Here is a 20,616-nt window from a genome sequence, read left to right on the forward strand (position 1 = left end):
TTTAACTATAATCCTGCCAGTGGGCGACTGTAATAATCCAACAATAATCATCGTCATTATAACAAATCACTTGAAAGAGATGCTGCTGCCCTTTGCGAATAGGCAAAACATTCTCTCCAACAGGGTGTGTTCCAACAGAGAACCTGACAGACAGCCAGGTACCCTTCCTTCCCAACACTGGCGAACTTTGGGAATAAATTAGTCGAGGAGACCACCCTGCTCCCTTCCAGTAAATACCCCTTTTGCATCTGAGATGACCTAAAAGTGTAATTTATCAAAAGTGGTTGTGTTACTCCCTAACTGAATTATCTTCCTCTTTGTCCCATAACACCATAAAGCTTTAACGCTGAAGTAAGCCCAGTTCACTTTTTAATGTTTGCAAATGTTCTGTGTAAAGGAAGGGACTCTCTCAGACCCAGCTTAACTCAAACCAGAACTGAATCTACTCCTGGCATTGCTGGGTTTCAGGTTAGCTTGAATGCACTTCTGTGCAAGCCAGTCTTAAAGGGCCAGCACCTCAGACTCCGGGGAGTAGGCCCTCCTTCGTCCTGGAACCTCTTTGTGCCTCAGCCAAACAGTTTCATTAAGGAAGGGTTGAAGTAGAAACTGACATCTCTAGGGGACAGGCAGCCCAGTGACAAAAACCATAAGAGATCTGTGGGTAGCCACATTTCTCCCCTGGTGTCACCAGCCTGGATTTGCTAATATGGTAAAGCATTCCTAATTCAGGCAGATGGGCGTCTTTGTTGAATTCATTGCTGTCATAATCATGAGTCAGAGACCTTCTTAAAGAAACGTCTGCCTTTACTTCCAAGAGTGCATGGAACCTTGAACAAGTCTGTAGCATAGCCATGTAGACACTCCAGTGGAAATTTTCATAAATAAGAAATAATATGTAATTAATGTAGCCATTGTTCTGTATGTTATTAAAGTAAGTTTAAAAGTTTTTGAAAGTAGGCTTTTTCCTTCCTTAAATGATGAAAGAGTTTTTGAGCTAGTCAGTGTTCTTTATGGGATTTATTTTTGACATGTAAAAAAATGTCTCAGGGTGCTTGGGTGGCTCAGTCAGTTGAGCATCCCACTCTTAATTTCGGCTCAAGTCACGATCCCAGGGTAGTGGAATCGAGCCCCATGTTGGGCTCTGCAACTTAGCATGGAGCCTGCTTAAGATTCTCTCTCTCTCTCTCTCTCTCTCTCTCTCTCTCTCTTATCCCCTGCCTCACCCCTCTCCCTTTCTTGTGTGTTCTCTCTAAAAAATTTTTTTCTCAATTATTGGCATGTAAATTCATGACATTTTACTTCTTTATATCATATGTTAAACTCAATAGGAATAGCTGTTTTCTTATATTTATTGTTGGGGAACACTTTCTTTCTTTCTTTCTTTCTTTCTTTCTTTCTTTCTTTCTTTCTTTCTTTTTTAATGTATATTTACTTGAGAGAGCACGCAAGCAGGAGAAGGACAGAGAGAGAGGGAGAGAGACAATCCCAAGCAGGCTCCGTGCTGTCAGCACAGCACCCCAGGGAACACTTACTTCTTAATCCTCATGTTTTCATATGAAGTATTTCCACAATTAGAGTTGCTCTCTTATCATCCCTCTATTCCTTTCTCAGAATGGCAAGTTGGAAAAAAGGAACTAAGGAATGGTTGGCACTTGCTGTTTCTCTTTTAAGGAGTTCTCTACTTGCCAAGTGTACCTGCTTTGGACTTCTCATGCCTAGGCTCCCCTGGCCATGACCCAGTGAGTATGATTAATACAGAGCTAAAGTGTTTGTAAGCTCAGTTGTCCACAGACCTAAGCATCATTCTCCAATCTGATACTTCCTTTTTTTTTTTTTAAGGGAGAGAGCAAGTGGGCTGGGGAGGTGCAGAGAGAAAGAGAAAGAGAGAGAATCTTAAGCAGACTCCAAGCTCAGCATGGGCCCAATGCAGGCTTCGATCTAATGACCTGAGCTAAAATCAAGAGTCAGACCCTTAACCGACTGAGCCACCCAGGTGCCCCTCAAAGCTGATACTTTAGTTTCCATCTGTCTGATTTCTACATCTCTCTTTCTATTGGTGCTAAACTGGAGCAGGAACAAAAAGGAAATATCTTTTTTTTTTTTTTTTAGCTTTCCTTACTATAACATATATCTAGTGTGTGCATGTTATGGATTGAGGGAAATCCCACTCTGTGCCTGCACTCAGGTAGGAAACCCTTAAAGGGAGGTTTCATGATATTTGAGGTGTCGCTTCCTACACAAGAAATAAATAAAAACTCTCTAGCAATTTACAAAGCCAGCCATTTTGTAACCTGGGGAAATGTGGCAGAGAGCTATAAGGCTCAAGTGCTGAATGGGTACAATAGCATCCTTGGTAGCCTCCTAAAAATGCAGATTCCATAGGAGACCTGGGTTCTGGTTGTGCTCCCTTCACCACTCACGCCTCCTATCACCCACCAGGTGAGTTCTCACCCCATCTTGCTAACCCAGGCCCCAGGCTTCTCATCAGCTATTTTCCTGAGGGTGTACTCTCTTACTCTCTTTTCCTCAGAATACTGAGATGTAAAGTTTTGGTTAAAAATTTTCTTAATACAAAAATGAACTATTGGGACTTCATGAAGATAAAAAGCCTCTGCACTGCAAAGGAAACAATCAACAAAAGTAAAAGGCAACCGACAGAATGGGAAAAGATATTTGCAAATGACATATCAGACAAAGGGCTAGTATCCAAAATCTATAAAGAGCTCACCAAACTCCATACCCGAAAAACAAATAATCCAGTGAGGAAATGAGCAGAAAACATGAATAGACACTTCTCTAAAGAAGACATCCGGATGGCCAACAGGCACATGAAAAGATGCTCAACGTCACCCCTCATCAGGGAAATACAAATCAAAACCACACTGAGTTAACACCTCATGCCAGTCAGAGTGGCTAAAATGAACAAATCAGGAGACTACAGATTCTGGAGAGGATGTGGAGAATGGGAACCCTCTTGCACTGTTGGCGGAAATGCAAACTGGTGCAGCCGCTCTGGAAAACATTGTGGAGGTTCCTCAAAAAATTAAAAATAGATCTACCCTATGACCCAGCAATTGCACTACTAGGCATTTATCCAAGGGATACAGGAGTATTGATGCATAGGGGCACTTGTGCCCCAATGTTTATAGCAGCACTTTCAACAATAACCAAATAATGGAAAGAGCCTAAATGCCCATCAACTGATGAATGGATAAAGAAATTGTGGTTTATATACACAATGGAATACTACTTGGCAATGAGAAAGAATGAAATATGGCCTTTTGTAGCAATATGGATGGAACTGGAGAGTGTTACGCTAAGTGAAATAAGTCATACAGAGAAAGACAGATACCATATGTTTTCACTCTTATGTGGATCCTGAGAAGCTTAACAGAAGACCAGGGGGGAGGGGAAGGAAAAAAAAGTTAGGGAGGAGCCAAACCATAAGAGACTCTTAAAAACTGAGAATAGGGGCGCCTGTGTGGCTCAGTCAGTTAAGCGTCCAACTTCAGCTCAGGTCATGATCACACAGTCTGTGAGTTTGAGCCCCACATCAGGCTCTGTGCTGACAGCTCAGAGCCTGGAGCCTGCTTCAGATTCTGTGCCTCCCTGTCTCTCTGCCCCTCCCCTGCTCATGCTCTGTCTCTCTTTGTCTCAAAAATAAATAAAAACATTTAAAAAAATTTTTTTAACTGAGAATAAACTGAGGGTTGATGGGTGGGAGGGAGGGGAAAGTGGGTGATGGGCATTGAGGAGGGCACCTGTTGGGATGAGCACTGGGTGTTGTGTGGAAACCAATTTGACAATAAATTTCATATTAAAAAAATAAATCATAAATAAATAAATAAATAAATAAATAAATAAATAAATTTCTTAAAGATAGGTGGTATTCCTTCCTTAGCCATTTTCAGAAGTAGCTAAATACACAGGGGTTCTTGAACCTCCATGTAATCTAAAATGTTTTATTATCACAAGCTCCTAGCAGGCAGATATGAACAGAGACAATTCATTCGAAATCAAGTGAAAACCCAAGTTTTAGAAGAAATCACAAAATAAAAAGAATTTGCTTTCACTGAGAACAAGATGTGTTCAGATTCTAACCAACAAAATGTAACCAATGTTAGAGAATTGAGTGTTTCAAAGACTATAAAAATTGTTGAACTTTCTGAATGATGCTTGACATACAGAAATGATATAACAAAGAAAAAAAAATGAGCCCTAGAGATGTCAATGCAGTACCAAGAAATGACAGTCTACAGGAGGTCTACTTTAATTTTCCCAGCGTAGATATTTCTTAACAAGCTTCTCTGAGGTCCACTTGACCTCGAGTCTTCCTCTCAGAGTATTTCCTGGTGTGAGCCTCTGGACAGGCTTAAAAATTTCAAGCTGGTGACAACACATTAGATAAGTGTGGGTCCCTTGTGCCTGCCTGTGTTGCACACCCATTGCAGCCAGCCCAGCCTCTGGAGCCATGTAGACTAGGGAGAGTATCTTTTTTTTTTTTTTTTTTTTTAAGGATGCCATAGCACTTTATGTTCACAACCACCCATCACGCTTTCAACATTCTTGGTGCCCATCCCTCTAGGAAGGTAAGCATTGTCTTTAGGCTCTCACAGGTAGGTAAGCTGAAACACACAGAGATGAAGCCAATGCTAGATCCTTCAGCTACAGATGGTACACAAGTCCCAGTTGCCACCAGAGCTGCCAGCAATCCTGTCCTATTTAGTAAACCATGGCAAGTACTACCAGTGTGTAAACACTCTTGGTGCCGAGTCAGTTCTGCTTCATCTCTGGCACAGTTTTTTTTTTTACTAGAAACCATATCATCACATGATGATGCTATCAGAGGAAAACTTGGATACAGAGTTCTACTTCCCTTTGCACAATGGGAGACATCAATGGCCCTGTTAAATACCCTTTGCTGTGCCCTGGACCTGACATTATCACTGACAGTGAGGAAAGCCTCCTTCCAGAATCCAGTTATGCTCTGCAAGAGCCTCCTAGTCTAGGGATTAGCACAGCTAAAATTTCACTTTTCTCGAGGTATTTCTATTTCTCCATCTTGGTTTTTCTTCTCATTTTTTTTTCTTCTTCCCATTTCAACAGACACATGCACACACACAAACACTGGCTTCTCTCAAAGCAAGCAGCTGAGCAGAAAACAAGCTTTAGTGTATAGCCAACAGTTTTTCCCTATTTGCCCCTGATTGTTAATAAACATCTTTAAGTGACCTACAAGCCTGAAATTAAGAATGAGGAAAGCATCCATTTAGGAGTAAGTCATTCTAACCTTGCTCACTTTGACTCCCCCTTTCCATGGCAATGCTATAGTCTTCCTGGTTCAGAAGCAATTATGAAGCCTTCTGTGGATGCAGGTGTATGAGGTTTAGTTCCATGAATGCACAGGTGTAAACAGGGACTGTTGTGGAGCAAAACCCCCCACCTCCATCTTCCTGCAGCCATTTCCACAGATGTGTATTTTACAGGGCATCACTCATCATCACTCAAGATTAGTGATGGGTAAGTGGGGGGTTCCTTAGATTATTCTATTTTTGTGCATGTTTAAAATTTTCCATAGTAAAAATTAAAAAAACAAAAAACAAAAAAAAAAATCCCAAAGCTGACACAAGTGCATCAGTGCTGCTTTAGATTCCCAGATAGAAATAGCTTGTCGAGGCAGCAGAAGAAAGCAGGAGAAAGCCTGTAGCTCTCCAGGTATCTCAGAACTACTGCAGCCTTTTTTCTGTCCTCAGGAGCAGGGAGCCCACCACTGTAGATGCAGATGAGCCTTCTCTCCCTCCCCAACTCCAGCTTCCCCTCACATCGACCAGCATTTGCAAGGTGGGAAGAATTTCATTGGAACTTATTCATCATCGACTAGCACCACCCCAAGAGCATCTTCCATGTTTAGGTCTAAAGAAAATGAAAAAATGACAGAAGGGAGGAGAAGGAAATTACTCTGTTTTTGAGCTGTGCTGCTGGCCAGGCCCTACATGAATGAGGCACCCGGCCCACAATGTGTTAAGTAATGTAGTCGGGGACAGGCGTCGGTCCTGCTCAGCGCTGGGCAGCAAGGAGGAGGCTGGGAATGTCCCCATGGCTCACGTTCATGAGAGCTGCAAATTTTGACTTTTGATCTTCAAAGTAACTTGAATACGTAGTCACTGTGTTTCTGTGTTTCCCAACTACAAATCGTTAAATGTAAACATTGAAGTATACCATGGTTTTTAATCCATGTTCTGACCATGCTTGCTTTTTAATATACTCAGAGTATCCAAAGAAAAACAAAGACACAAAGAAAAAAAAACAACAAAAAAGGAACTGGCCTGGGCCTCACTCAACCTCTGAGGCCCTGCTCGAAGCAAATGGAGCTGACTTTCTCTGTAAATAGAGTTCACTAACATTTTCTTCTTTTTATATCTGCCACCTCCTCCTGCTGCTTGTCATTTTGTCGTCGTTTTCCTAGGGCTGCTGGACTCTTCCAAAATAAGTAACAGGAAAACATATGAAGTGACCAGTGAGGACGTGTTATAGGAAAAAAAAAAAAAAAGGAAAAGAAATAAACAAAACCTACTTTGGGAAAACCGAGCAATGCCAGGAAAGTAATTTTCAGAATTCCGGAGAAGAGCAAATGAATCTTAATAGCTCTAATATTTCCCAAATTTGACCAAAAAACAGAACTTGAGGAGGACGAGGCTTCCATAACTGCTTTACGCATGATCCATGACATGCTTATTTGTCAGCTGCCCTATACTCCTGCCCTTCAGGTGTATCCACATCCTGTCTTATGGACCTGCCTCCACTCCCTTCCTTTGCCCATACACTTCTTCCCATATTTCCAAAGTCTCTTGTAGTCTTCCTGGTAAAATTAATCAATAAAAAATCTTATTTCCAATTACCACAGGTCAGTAGAGAAGGGTTTACAAAAGAATAAAAAGCTCCACATATTACCAAATAAGTGACATTTCATTTTTGGTTTTAATTTTTCCTTTCAGTCCAAGGCCTGTTTGATCACTAGTCAGTCTTGCTAGGAGGAATGGTGAATTTGGGGTAGATCCATTCATCCCCAAACTCGAATTGTACTGCTTTGCAAATCCCTGAAAGGGATACAGATGGTTTAGTATCAATCCCAGGGGTCCCATTCCTGGGACTGCATCCTGGAATGGTCTGTTCATCCTCAAATAGAGGAGTCAGCTGGGAAGTGGCTAGGAATGAGAAAGCAGCAAGAAACATCCATCAAGATGGTACACCTTCTTTGTGCAGAGGTGTGGGCTGTAAAGTCCATGGTCATCACTAGAGACACAGCCAAGCCAAGCCCCCAGCTTCTGGAGTGTGATACTCTAGTCCCAGCAGAGACTGTGAGAATCAGACCCAAACTTAAAATTCTAAAGGGACTCCAAGCATCAGATTTGGGCTTCTTGGGTCTTACATATAATGATAAGGTGATAACAAAATTTTGTAAAGATAAATTCAAAGGCTAATAACATGTTCCTATATTATTTTTATTGATTTATAAAAGGTAAGACTGGAATTCAATTTTCAGTTTATTTGGAATAAAGCAAGATACACCTACATCATAAATCATGTATCAACATATATTTTATATATGTATATACTAGCCTAAAACCCCTTGGAAATTTGACCATAAAGTGAAATCAAGGAAAAAACTGAATAACTGACACTAAGTCAAAAAATAATAATAATAATGAAATTCACTCTCTTCTAACTGCTGAGTTTTGGTCCTCATTATAGATTAGTAGTTTAATGAGTTGATGTGGAAATGTTCCTTATTATCACAGTTTTATTGCTTACCTCAGTACATCTGTTGCAAAATTCATATAGAAATGGCCAGACATTTCAATAAACCAGTATGTCTTGGAATTTTCATATAGTTCCCAGTGCACTAAAATCTGGATGGAAAGCTGGTACTTTGAAATTTACAATCGCACAGACTGAGCAACATCTGGATAGCTTTGCTCTATTGCTTTCCCTGTTCCTTTAGATTTAGACTCAGGTTATGATTTGCACGAAAGGCCAAAAAACCTTGTGTGTGGCAGGTGTGAGTTCAAGCTGACAAAAACTTAATACCATGTTCAATTCACTTTGATACAGCTCTTTACAAAACACATGGAACACTGCTTCCACCTTTTACCAAAAAAAAAAAAAAAAAAAAAAAACCAACGGGGAAGACGACAGGGGAGGAGAAAGATTTTCTTTCTGGAATGGAGCAGAAGACTGGGAAAAACACGTATTTGTTATCTCAGCTAAGGACCATGAATTCTCTCTTATCAAATCCCTATAGTCTATACAAGACTGTGTGTGTGTATATGTGTGTATGTTCGCACAAGACCGATTTCTAACACAAGGAGAGAAACATCTAGAATTCCTAACTAAAGGACCCCTCAACAATTTCATCAGCCTCCATGCCGAATCTTTGGAATCTCTGTCATAACTGTCCATATTAATGGGAGACCAAGGGAGAAGAGAAGAGAGAATAACAAACAAGGAGAAGGGGGAAAGTGTACTTGAAATGACGTGTATGGGCAAATGTGATTGTAACTAAATACCTACGACAACTTGGCAGTTCCTATGACTCTTTGTAACACTGGCTATAAAAGCTGCAGAAGCCTCTTCCCTCATGAAGCATGACTGAAAGTCATATTGGAACAGTCTTGCATTGGTGCTTCGCTTTAGGTTTGGTGTAGGTAAAGTGCTATTTTGCAAGAACAGGTTAGATCAATCTGAATTTTCGACCTGACCTTCCCCTCACCCCTAATAACTTCCTGGTTCCTCGGTCACAGAGTGATTTATGAGCAAGAACAAAGAATGATGTGTCTATCCCAGCAGCACGGGAAACTAGAAAACTTATTAAGGGGAGTGGGGGGAGCAAAAGGCAAGAAAAGAGAAGGAGCCAAAGAGAAAAACTAGTTTCAGAATGAAGTACCTCAGTTTCTAGGCCACTATAATTACCTAGTCGCTGAGGAAATAAAACGTGGAAATCCATTTTATAAAAAATCAATGTTTTAAACAATGTGAAGAGCTCTCATAATTTTAAATCTTGCTACAATGTCCGTGTGCAGAACCCTGATCACCTTTAAAGAGGAGAACTCTAATAATTTTAAATTGTTTTTCACTGAGAAAGCTCCAAACCTCCATCCTCTTCCAAATGGAAGCAATCTTGAAACTATGAAGCACATCAATAATTTTAAATAGCTCTCTCCTCCCATCCCTTGTCTCTTTATGCCCCTTCTTTGTCTTTTCTCAACTTTTTAGACAATGACATCCCCAGCTTTACATTTAAAAAGTTTTTAAATTTACAGTTGTGAGTTCGCCCAAGTAACAACTGATCCTCTTGTGCCTTTCTCTCAAATAAGTAAACATGACTTTTTCTGAGATTAATGGTGACTGAAGTATAGGGCTTTATTTAGGAAACCCTCCTAAGAATGTTTTCTTTTTAGCACAAAATAATGCCCAAAAAATAATGTAAAATTAATGAATACGGATTTTATTATTTCTCATCTACAATTCCGTAAAGAATACAATTTTATATTGAATTCCAATCTCATTTATAAAGACCTTCTATAATTAAAATGCCTCAATCTTCTTCAAATTAGAAAAGCAAATTGTTACATATCCTAAGTAGGTGCTTTTCTGGTTAATGACAGTCACTCAGATGATTTATGACACACATTATTTTATATCAAAGTACAATGAAATAGGCATTACCAAAGGTAATCTCCGTAATGTCTGGAAAGGGATCAGAAACCTCACTGCAACAATGAACGCAGTATTTAAAATGCAAAACCCAAAGACATTATTATGGTTTTGATTTCTTATGGCACAGCTTCGCCTGATCAGTTATATTACCAGCACAGCACAAAGGGTGTTTGCGTATGAATGCCGCTAAGATAACAGACGGGAAAAATGAAATATAAAGTCAATTTTCATGCAGAAATTGTTATCAAAGGGATGATAAAGTAAAACTGTATAATCACAAGAAAAAACAATTGATGAAGAACAATCTAAAATAAAGTGAGGCCGCTATGTCTGATTCCAGCTTTTAAACTCTTGTCCTATTAAAATATGTAATAAAGTGTTAAGATAATGTATAAACAAATGCAAGTAGAGCACCATGTTGGTTATTATTTAGACACTGCCTTCCAAGATCTCTCTTTGCAAATGAAATCAAGCAGCCGCTTAAGTGTGCACATCATGAATTGGGATGAGTTTTCATCAAGCTCAGACCTCTAACTTAAATGAAAAAGAAATGTGAGTTTTAAAACTCAGAGTTGCTTCAGTGTAGAATGAAATCAGTAGGCACCAAGGGAAGAGGAAACACGCATGCCCACACACACCCCAAAATTTTTTTACCCGTACAAGTGAAGTCATAATGTCGGAGAGAGTGTGACCTTCCCCCAAACTTTCTCTTTCTGGAATAAGATGTAAATAATGCCCAAGCTTACCCTGCTTTGAAGGGTTACCCATTAGAATAAAGGCCTCTCCCCACCAGAATGCTGTTCACTACGCAGTTTGCAAGCAGAAAGGTGGCTCTTTCTAATTCTTTTTAAGACATTTTGCTTGGGGCTTCAGAAATTAAACAGAGAACAGCAGGGAAGGGGTTTACTATTTAATGCTCTTGGTTGTAATTTTTTAATTAGCCATTAGGAAGATGAAGGCAGGTTCAGACAGGGATGAAAAGAAAGACTTGGAAGAAATATAGCTTTCTGCAAAGAGCCCATGGAGATTACAGGAAAGACCTGGATCTCCAGAGAGGTTCCCAACACAGAACGCTCAGGCCACTTCTTTATGTCCCTAGGGCAAATCTAAACCGCGTTGTGGGAAAGCTTGGGGTTTAACTGGATTTCCTAAAAGATGTCATGTCTCAGGCTCAGGTTCGTACAACTCAAAAAAGGAAATGACTGGAAAAAAGACAAAAATGCTGAGCGCATACATGCAGCCGATCTTGGGGTCTCAGGGCCTCTGGGTGTGTTTATACACACCTCCATGCTTTGGGAGGATTAAAGAGAAGCAGGTACATTGTACTTTGTGGACTAAAAAGCCTTGGCCTGTTCCTTATTTTCTAATGGCAAGACTGGTAGGATAGTGGAGACAGGCAGAGAGGGAAAACGCAAAAGAATCCGGGATGCTGGAAGGTTGAGCGTATGTACCTTTGTAAATAGTGAATCAGGTCAAGTTAATTCAAATGCAGACCTGCTGGAAACTCTAAATATAGACATGTTCCTGGAAGATGGGGCCAGAGATTTGCATGATACTGTTTGTATAGAATTCAAGTCTTGTGGTGATTTTAAGTAATAAGAAATGTGACAATATTGGAATGATATGAACAGAGGAGACTCAAGTACTTTTGATACTTAGAATAACTGAAACTGTGAATCCAGTTTCCATGGTTCATATCTGCTCCATCTGTATTTCCCATCGCAGTAATGGCACCATTCTTTTATTCATTCAGTCACTCTCCCAGGAGTCACCTTCAACTTCACCTTCTCATCGAATCAGACATAGGTCTTGTCTAATAAACAACAAGATGCATCTCATGCCTACCTCCTCTCCCCACCTCCACTGCCAAGAGCCAACCCTTCATTGTCTCTGTCCTGCACAATTGCTTTGGCTTTCCAGATGGCCCCCCTGCCTATTGCCCATCCCCCACCATCCCTCATTTCAGTTTCTGTATCTGATCCTATTACCTAGAAATCCTAATTCAGTAGATATGAGATAAGACCCAGGGTATATACACTTTATTTTTTTTAACTTATCGTTAAGAAAATTTTTAGACACTCAAAGGTGGCAAATACAAGAAATCAATTCCCTTATACCTACCCATCCCCCAACTTCAGCAACCACCAACGTTTCCCAGAATTCCACCCCACCTTCTTTTCTCATCCCAACTCTCTCTCCTTTTTTTCTGCTTGAGTATTTTGAGGCAAATCCAAGATATTGTATCATTCGATCCCTATATACTTATACATCTCAGAAAAGGAAAAATTAAGGACTTTTTTTTTTTGGAAAATTGCAAAGATAATGATAATTCCTTGACATAATACTCAGTCCACATTTACATTTCCTTAGCTACATAAAAAAAATGTGTTTGTGTTTGGCTTGGAATAAGTATGCATCTAAAATTCATTCCAAGATTTCAGAAGTCTGGCCAGGCATGAGTGTCAGTGACCTGCAAGATAAAGCTGAAACTCTCCAGCAAGATACCACGGGCCCTAAGTGATCCAGAACCTGCCTCCTCCTACAGTCTCTTTTCTTATGGCTCATCCATCTAGCCGGCTCCAGGCACTTCAGCCATTCTCATTGCCTTTCAATTCCCCAAAGGTTCCAGTGCCATTCTTCACATCTGAGCCCTTTTTTCACCACCCCCTCTGCCTACAACACCCTTCCCCTTTTGCTCAAAATATTTTCTTTGTGAAGTTTTTCTGTCCCCCAACCGAGTTGATTATCCCTTTCCTTATGTTCTACTCAACTTTGTTCTTTTAAAAACATTTTTTTTCATGTTTGTTTATTTTTGAGAGAATACAAGCAAGGGAGGGGCAGAGAGAAGGAAGCCAGAGGATCCAAAGCAGGCTCTGTGCCGATAGCAGCAAGCCCAATGTGGGGCTCAAACTCATGAACCCAGAGATCGTGACCTGAGCCGAAGTCCGATGCACAACCGACTGAGCCACCCAGGTGCCCCATACTCAACTTTGTTCTTTAGATAGTACGGCTCTCCTCACACTGGCTACCTGTCCCAAGCAAATGCCACTTTCAAATAGATGTTCCCTAAAGTAGCTGAAGATCAAGTGGCTGTGAGAGTGCCACCTCAACCAGAAGCCAGGTCTCTGTAGGTGGGAGGAGAGGTAGTGGAAAGTACAGAAAGGAAAAAATATATCTAGTCCCCCCTCAAAGTCATTTGGGAATATATGTATTAGCATATATAAGTTCTGCAAAATAGCTTGAATCCACTCATGGTGCACTTATGGATTCATAATCCCAGATCCTGGACTGATGCCCCTACAGATTCATAATCTTCTAACACAGAAGTCAGCCAACTGTGGCCCAGGGGTCAAATCAGATCCTCTACCTGTTTTTTTTTTTTTTTTTTTTTGTATAGCCCCCAAGCTAAGAGTATTTTTTGCATTTTTAAATGGCTGAAAAGAAAATCAAAAGAATATTATTTCATGACACGTGAAAAGTGTATGAAATTCAAATTTCAGTGCCTAGAAATAAAGTTTTATTAAAACACAGCCACACTCCTTCATTTACATTTTACCCCAAGTTGCTTTTGCACTACCAATGCAGACTTCAGTAGTTGCCACCGTATTGTTCATGAGGCCAAAAATACTAACTGATCCCTCAGAGAAAGTTTTCTGGCTCTTGTTCGAAAGCCATGAACACTGCCCTGATTAGCAGGGAAGGCGAAGTTTGAAGGTTGTCATGCATAGAAACCATCCTCAAATTGTTTTCCCCAGGGCTCACAAATGGTAAGCCCTCCAGTTCTTCCTCCTCCGCTGCATGGTTCTGAAAGTGTAATGATGTGCATTCTTATTCTAACATAACATTAAAATGTCTTTGTGTTAGGAACTGTATATTTTATGGAATTTGAATAGTATTAGTGTCAGATACACACTAGATTTCAATATAACAATATGAAAAGTGCACGTGTAATTTTACTTCTGTATCACATTAATACTAAGCTACATGATGGCAATATTAAACTAATGTGACAAAATAATGCCAGTGTAAGATGTAAAACTGCTAATATCACAGCAAGTTATTAATGCCTTGCAATGGACTCCGAAGAACAGTGTGATTAAACTTTCTCCATCTTTTCCAGCCTCACTTGGAACTTGAGTGACAAAAGAGGATAAATTATCCTGGCAAATGTTCGTGCCAGTCTATAACAATTGTGGCCTTCTAGTTTTGGCTCTGGGCCTTTTCCAAGGAGCCAGAGGCACTCCAAGAAAAGAAAATCTATGACTAAATGAGAAGATCTGCCTTTGGTCTTGGTTTAGGCAACAATTAACTAGTTTGTTTCTGAGATCTTGAACTCTGGTATCCTCCACAGTGACAACAAATACCTGCCCTGCTGGTCACCACTCTTTTTGCTCATGATTCCCACTTTTTGACCACCACGCAAAGCTTCCCTCCCATGTTGACATCCCTCTCTTGAAGCTTGAACCCGTCTTTCTCTTATCATCACTCTGGAATTCCGGGTCTTCTTGCTTTTCCATTGAACTTGTGCAGCACCCACAGCCTTTGAATACTCACCTCCTACATCTGGGACATGAACTACTGCTGGAGAAATCAAATCGCCACTTGGATTGGTGCCACCACACAGCAATGGTCTTCAAACTCAGCTGTGCTCTTACATGGCCCCACAATTCTGTGAGTTCCTGTTCAGTCCTTCTCCTGGTCCTTGTGGCAGTTTTTTTTCTAACATTCCCTTTTCTCTTCAAACTCCTTGCACCATAGCTTTTCCCTTGTTCTCAGAAAATGCCTTGCTTCCTACTTCCCTGAGAAAAACAACTCCTTCAAACACAAAGCTCCCTCAACTTGATGTATCTTCAACTAAAGCTTGTCTTTACTGGCCTCCATCCTTTTCTGCTTCTCTTCTGTTTCCATGGAAGCATTGTCCCTAATCCTGTCCAAAACTTACACCTCCACCTGTGCCCTGGATTTTGCATTTTCCTACCTCCCCAGAAGGCATCTTGCTCCACCAGACCTCCTTTTTCTTGTTTCACTAACTTCTCTTTTCTGGCTCAGTTCATCAATGTGTCAGGTCTATTTTGTACTACACAAACAAATGTTCCTTATCTGATCCCACATTCTCTTCATCCCTTTTTCTTTTATAAATGAAGTAAACTTGGTTTCTTCCTGTATTTTCCTTCTTCATGCTTCAATCTACTGTTGTCTTCATTTTTTTCTTACCATTTTGTGTAGATCTAAAGTAACCTTCATGCTCCGTATTCAATGAATGGTTTTGTGCCCTTAGCTGTCTATGAACTTTCTTCTATACTTGACATTACTCATCACTCTCTTCACCTTGAATTTCCTCCCATCTTGATTCCTAAGACTCAGTCTCCTACTTTTCCCTAGATCTCTTCCATTTCCCCATCCATTCTTTCTTGGACACTTTCAGAAGCCCCTCTGCTCATTCACCTCTTACATATTGGTGTTCCCCAGACCACAGCATGGGTCATCTCTTCTCATCATTTACACTCACCTTGAAAGACACCAGCCAAACCCCTAGTCTCAACTACCATTATTATCCTCCAGACTCTTAATCTATCATCCCAGATTCTTTGCTGAGCTCCATAATTACATACTCAAATGCAATGGAACATCTTCACTTGAATTTCCCACAGATACCTCAAATTCAGCTTACACGAAAGTGAGCTTCTCAATTTCTAGTCCCAAATCTATGTTTCCAAGTTTCTTTCTAAACACTCAAATCAGAAATTTTGCTGGACTCCAGCAGCTCCCTTGTGCCCCGCTCCCCCAAAGTCACCAGGTTCTTACTACCTTCCTTATCTGTATGTTTCCTTTCTATTTCTGCCTCTATTACCTTAGTTCAGGTCCTGATGAGTTCTAGCCTTGACCATACTCAAAGCCTCTTAACTAGCCTTCCTCTAGCCTTTTTTGTACCTCAAATTTATCTTCTGTTGCATTGCATGGGTGATATTATACAGCTGATGACAGATTTAATCAGACATGACTCATCTGGTTCAATCCTTTAGTAACTTACAGTGGCTTTCAAGAGACAATTTGACTCACTTTGGCACACCCAGCCTTTTGCAATTCACCTCTCTCTCTCTATCCCAGTATCATGCATATATCTTGCAGAACATTTGATAGTTTCTTCTGATTGCAAAGATCTGAGACTCACTGAAGTTACCTCTAAGAAAAGAGGAGTTAATAAATTGTTTACCCATAGAACTGGACTAGACATATAAAATGTTCAGGAACTGAGGTTCTGTGTGTGTGTGTGTGTGTGTGTGTGTGTGTGTGTGTGTGTGCATGAGCATCCCATTTTCCTCTCTAACCATTTGGCTTCCTCAAAACTTCATAATTTCTTTTTTGTTTTAATTTTTTTTTCAACGCTTATTTATTTTTGGGACAGAGAGAGACAGAGCATGAACGGGGGAGGGGCAGAGAGAGAGGGAGACAGAATCGGAAACAGGCTCCAGGCTCCGAGCCATCAGCCCAGAGCCCGACGCGGGGCTCGAACTCACGGACCACGGGATCGTGACCTGGCTGAAGTCGGACGCTTAACCGACTGCACCACCCAGGCGCCCCAAAACGTCATAATTTCATTTTTCACTTGAGACCATAATGCCTGCCCTACCTGTGATTCTTCTCAATCCTTTTTCCTCTCAGTCTCTTGGTTAACTAGCCCTGATCTTTGGTTGCCAATTTCATAATTCCTTGATGGCCTTACTTTGATGGACCAATTCATCCCCTCAAATGCATATATCATAAGACATTGGCTGGTTGAGAGATGCTCCACCTGGGCCAGCTGCCCACCACCCCTTATCTGATCAGCTATGGCCAGAAGGCCTATTAATATTAACAATAACAACTAATATTTATATAATTCAAGTGCTGCACATTGTAAGCATTTATATGCATTAATATCCATTCAATATAACTGTAAGAAGTTGGTTCTGTTACTGCTGAACATCATTTTTCTGTTGGAAAAAATAAATCAGAGAGAGATAAGTGACCTAAGATCGCCAGACTCTCTGTGCTCTTACCTGCCAGCTTATACTGCCATGTGCAGACTCCCTTAGATGGGGGGATGTGATGGGAGTTGACCAGGTAACAATTGGCACCTCTTGTTCTCCAATGCATCAGGCTGGTTCCCACCTTCTTGCTTTTACATATGACTGTTCTCTCTACTTGGAATTCCTTTCTGTCTCTAAATGTGCAGACATTTGGGAAAGAATTAACAAGTACATTAGCTGCATAGCCTTGAGCTCATCACTTCTCTCTGGGTCTCAATTTCCTCATCTGTAAAATGAAGGGGCTGAACTGCATTCTTCAAATTCTACAATTGTATAACTTTAAGAAAAGAACAAAGGCAGCTCAGAAATCAGAGGTGACTACAGTACCATTTTGATATTCCTGTCATCTCACAGCAGTTGCATTCTCTGTTGTTAAACTTAAAGGGAATGTGTGCATTTTAGTGAATCCATAAATGTGTAGTTGTCTGGGCCACTCCTGAAGCGCAGTACCCTAGCAAGTGTCAACCACTTGCTCACATGGTGGGACACTGAGTGGGCTCTGATCCCCTTTCCACAGTAGATCTCTAGTTTGTCTCTAAGCCTGAAGGATCTCCTTTTAACTCTGTAACTTCAGAATTCTAATGAGGCCAAACAGCAAAGCTATTCAATCAAGACGTGTATTTTCCTTGTTGAATATCACTCAAGGCTGCCAACACCATCTATGTGGTGTGTGGAAAGCCAACTTCTACATGAAATTAAATGAAAGTTTACAGGGGCTAAGGCCTTAACTGTAGATTCTCTTTTGTGGCTTTTCTTTTAGTGTATTATTTGTCAGATTTTTATAAGAACATTATTGCTTTAAGAAAAAAAAAATTAAACCCTGAGAAATTACTCTCAGTCTAACGAGTTCTTTTCACTGACTTCAGACATCATTAGGGGAGGCTATAGCCTAGGGCTGTGCATGAACTTTTTCTTCTAACTGTACACTTTATGTATAATTTAGCTTTCTTGCCTAAATTATTCAAGCAAATAGTGAGTGAAAATAATGGAGTTCACTGAAACCTTCCAGAGTATTAAAATAAAACAGTTTTTTATGTTGGTTTGAATTTTTAAGCTTTTTAATCATGGATTTCAAATGGAATACACATGTCTGGCTTTTCTTCACTTATCTCCTGCATCTTTTTCAGGAGGAGAGAAGAAAAGAAACTAAGTTTAGTAAATAATCCATTAATTAATCACTGGTGCTGATAACAGCTCAAAGTTGAAGTAACAGTATTTGGAAACAACATATTGACCAGCCAAAGATATGATTGGCACATTTTTTTGAAAGGTAGATACTTCTTTCCCATCTCCTATGATCAGGGCAGGGCTAAAATTGGTTATGTTTAAAAGGGAGAGCTAATCTGTTTAGTTTAAATAGGAAATTACAGTAGTAGGATTTGTATTCAAATTACTCCAATTTATTTATTTTAAAGAACCAAATACATCTTCTAAATAATAACATTTCATCTTAAAGGTGCGTGGTCTGGAAACCTTATCTTTATTATAGGAAACTCTGCAGTAAATTTGGAAATCATTGCAAGAATGTGATTTTCTGGTATATATTAATATACTTCCCCAAACCGGGAATGTGGCCCAGGATTAGGAATCTGATAGGACATTTTGGTGTTCCCAAACATTATATTTTGTCAGAGAACAAAAGCAGCATCTCTTTCCACGAAATAAAAGGAAATAGTTATCATGGCATATTGTCTTTGGAAACAACAAAGGCAATAATATCAACCAGGGGTGTGGAAAGGAAGTCATCAGTGTGCAGCAAAGAGGTTCAGATGTTACATTCAGAATAGGCAAATGAAAGCTAGAGAAAAATATATGGAAAGGGGCAATGGCGAAAGCTCTTTGTAGGGGGAAAAATGACCTGGAATAACAGACCTATAAGTTTAATTTATTGAACTGATTAGACACAGGAAAGAATCATCACAAAATCAATTTTTCAATACATAGACTAGAACAGGGTATTAGGTAATAAGCACTATGATGTTATAAAGACTATTAAAGTCTCCTATGAAGGTATAAAATACAGTAAACTGAAGGAAATTAAGAAATGCAGTCCATATTGGGTTTGCTAACATGTTTGATTATCTCCAACATGACATTTTAAACAAGTATCTGGAAAAAATTCTATTTAGAAATCCCATTATTTTAAACATTGAGCTGAGAGTTATGAGACCTAAGTTCAAAGCTTAGCTCTACTACTGAGGAATCCCAGGCAAGTTACTTTACCTCTCTGGGCACTGGATTCCTGATCTGTACTATGAGGGAGTTGGTCATCTCTAAGGCCTGAGATTATTTGACTATTCAGCTAGAAATTTCGCATTCTGCATGTGTTTATACAAGGAAAAAGTTACTTAACTCTCTAAGACTCAATTTCCTTATCCAAAAATACAATGATAATACTCTCAGGGCCTAAAGTTGTTGACAGGTATTGAATTAGATAATATTCTGAAGCCCATTGCCCAGCCCCAGTGAGCCCTCTTCAGTAGATATCAGTCTTGGCTGCCTAACATCAGGAGTCTGGACACTTGAGTTCCAATGTCAACTCGAGCCCCTCACTGACTAGCCTTAGATACATCCTTTGACCTCTTTAAGCTATTATCCTTCATCAGGCAAAATAGTTTGACCTACACAGTCACCATGTGTGACTTTTTTTTTTTTTGAGGATGTCTTTCTAATCCATTCTTCTGCTCTCCTTGTGGTCTCCACTCCATTACCAAACCTGTAGCTCTCACACCCAGATTTGAAAAGTAGCCTGCCATCCCAACATGGATGAAATTCATTCTCATAAACAAGCCTTTTCTTCTGCTAGTTTTTCCATTAGTAGTAAAATGCAGCCTCTATCTACCCACTGCTCTCTCTTAACCACAGTTGATCTATTGACTCTAAATCCAAAATATACCCTGAATCAGTCCACCTTCTCTGCTGTTTCCTTATTCCACATCTCCGTCTTCTCTCGCCTGGTTGACTACAACAGCCTCCTAACTAGTCCTCCTGATTCCACTCCTGCACATTTTTGCAAGTCAGCCTGAGTGAGCCTCTTAAAACGTAACAAAAGTCATGTCTCTCCTTTTGCTGAAAACTCTCCAATAGCTTCCCCTTGTACTTAGGGGGAGAAAAGCTCAAACCCTTTTGTCAGTAACAAGATTTTACACAATGTGTCCGGTGATTATTTCTCCTATCTAATCTTGTATACCCCTCCTATTACTTTCTACACTTCAGCTCACCAGCACTGACAACTCTCACAGTCAAAAACTAATAAAGACGAAGGAGGAGAAATCATTTGGAGCCAAGGTCTCCCCATCCTTTCAGATCTCTGTAAAATTAACTTCAGCCCCACATCCTGTGTTCTGTGGAGGACAACACCCTAAGAGTTCTGTGAAATTACAGGATCTGGAAATTCACATGTTCACCCATTCTCAGTGCCAGTCTCCTGCTTCCACTGAATTCTTGATCTCATTCGAGTCTGCCTTCCCTTGAATGTCCTCCAAGTCATCCAGACCACCCTCAGCCCTTTTAATTCCCCTCAAGGTGTAATCACATAGATTGTAGTGTGTATTTTACACTTCACTGAAGGTTTGAGTCCACAGAGGGGCTTTACATTACAGAAAGCATACCCACTGGAACTAGATGTCAGATGTCTCCATTCTTAAGAATGCTTTATGCCTTCCTGTCCTGGTCCACATTGTCCCAAGATCTTTTATGGCCCTCTTTTGCTGCTCAACACACTTGCAAATGCCTCTTCACTTCTTACAGAGCACTGAGCTATGTTTTTTGTCTCCTTCCACCCCATCATCAGGGTCTCACTTTGTATTTCATATAATTTATTGAGGAA

The 20,616-nt window shown here is 40.2% G+C and overlaps 1 long non-coding RNA gene across 1 annotated transcript in view; it reads left to right on the forward strand.

Moving 5' to 3' along the window:
* Positions 1-20,616, forward strand: part of LOC109498607 — a 172,993-nt gene that overhangs the window by 59,837 nt on the left and 92,540 nt on the right. The window contains exon 2 of the long non-coding RNA XR_002740835.2: positions 1,612-1,739. This is a non-coding gene — a long non-coding RNA (uncharacterized LOC109498607). The remainder of the gene's footprint in view (positions 1-1,611; positions 1,740-20,616) is intronic.

The sequence above is a fragment of the Felis catus genome, chromosome A3 (genome assembly GCF_018350175.1).
Source record: "Felis catus isolate Fca126 chromosome A3, F.catus_Fca126_mat1.0, whole genome shotgun sequence".
NCBI classification, from domain to species: Eukaryota; Metazoa; Chordata; class Mammalia; order Carnivora; family Felidae; genus Felis; species Felis catus.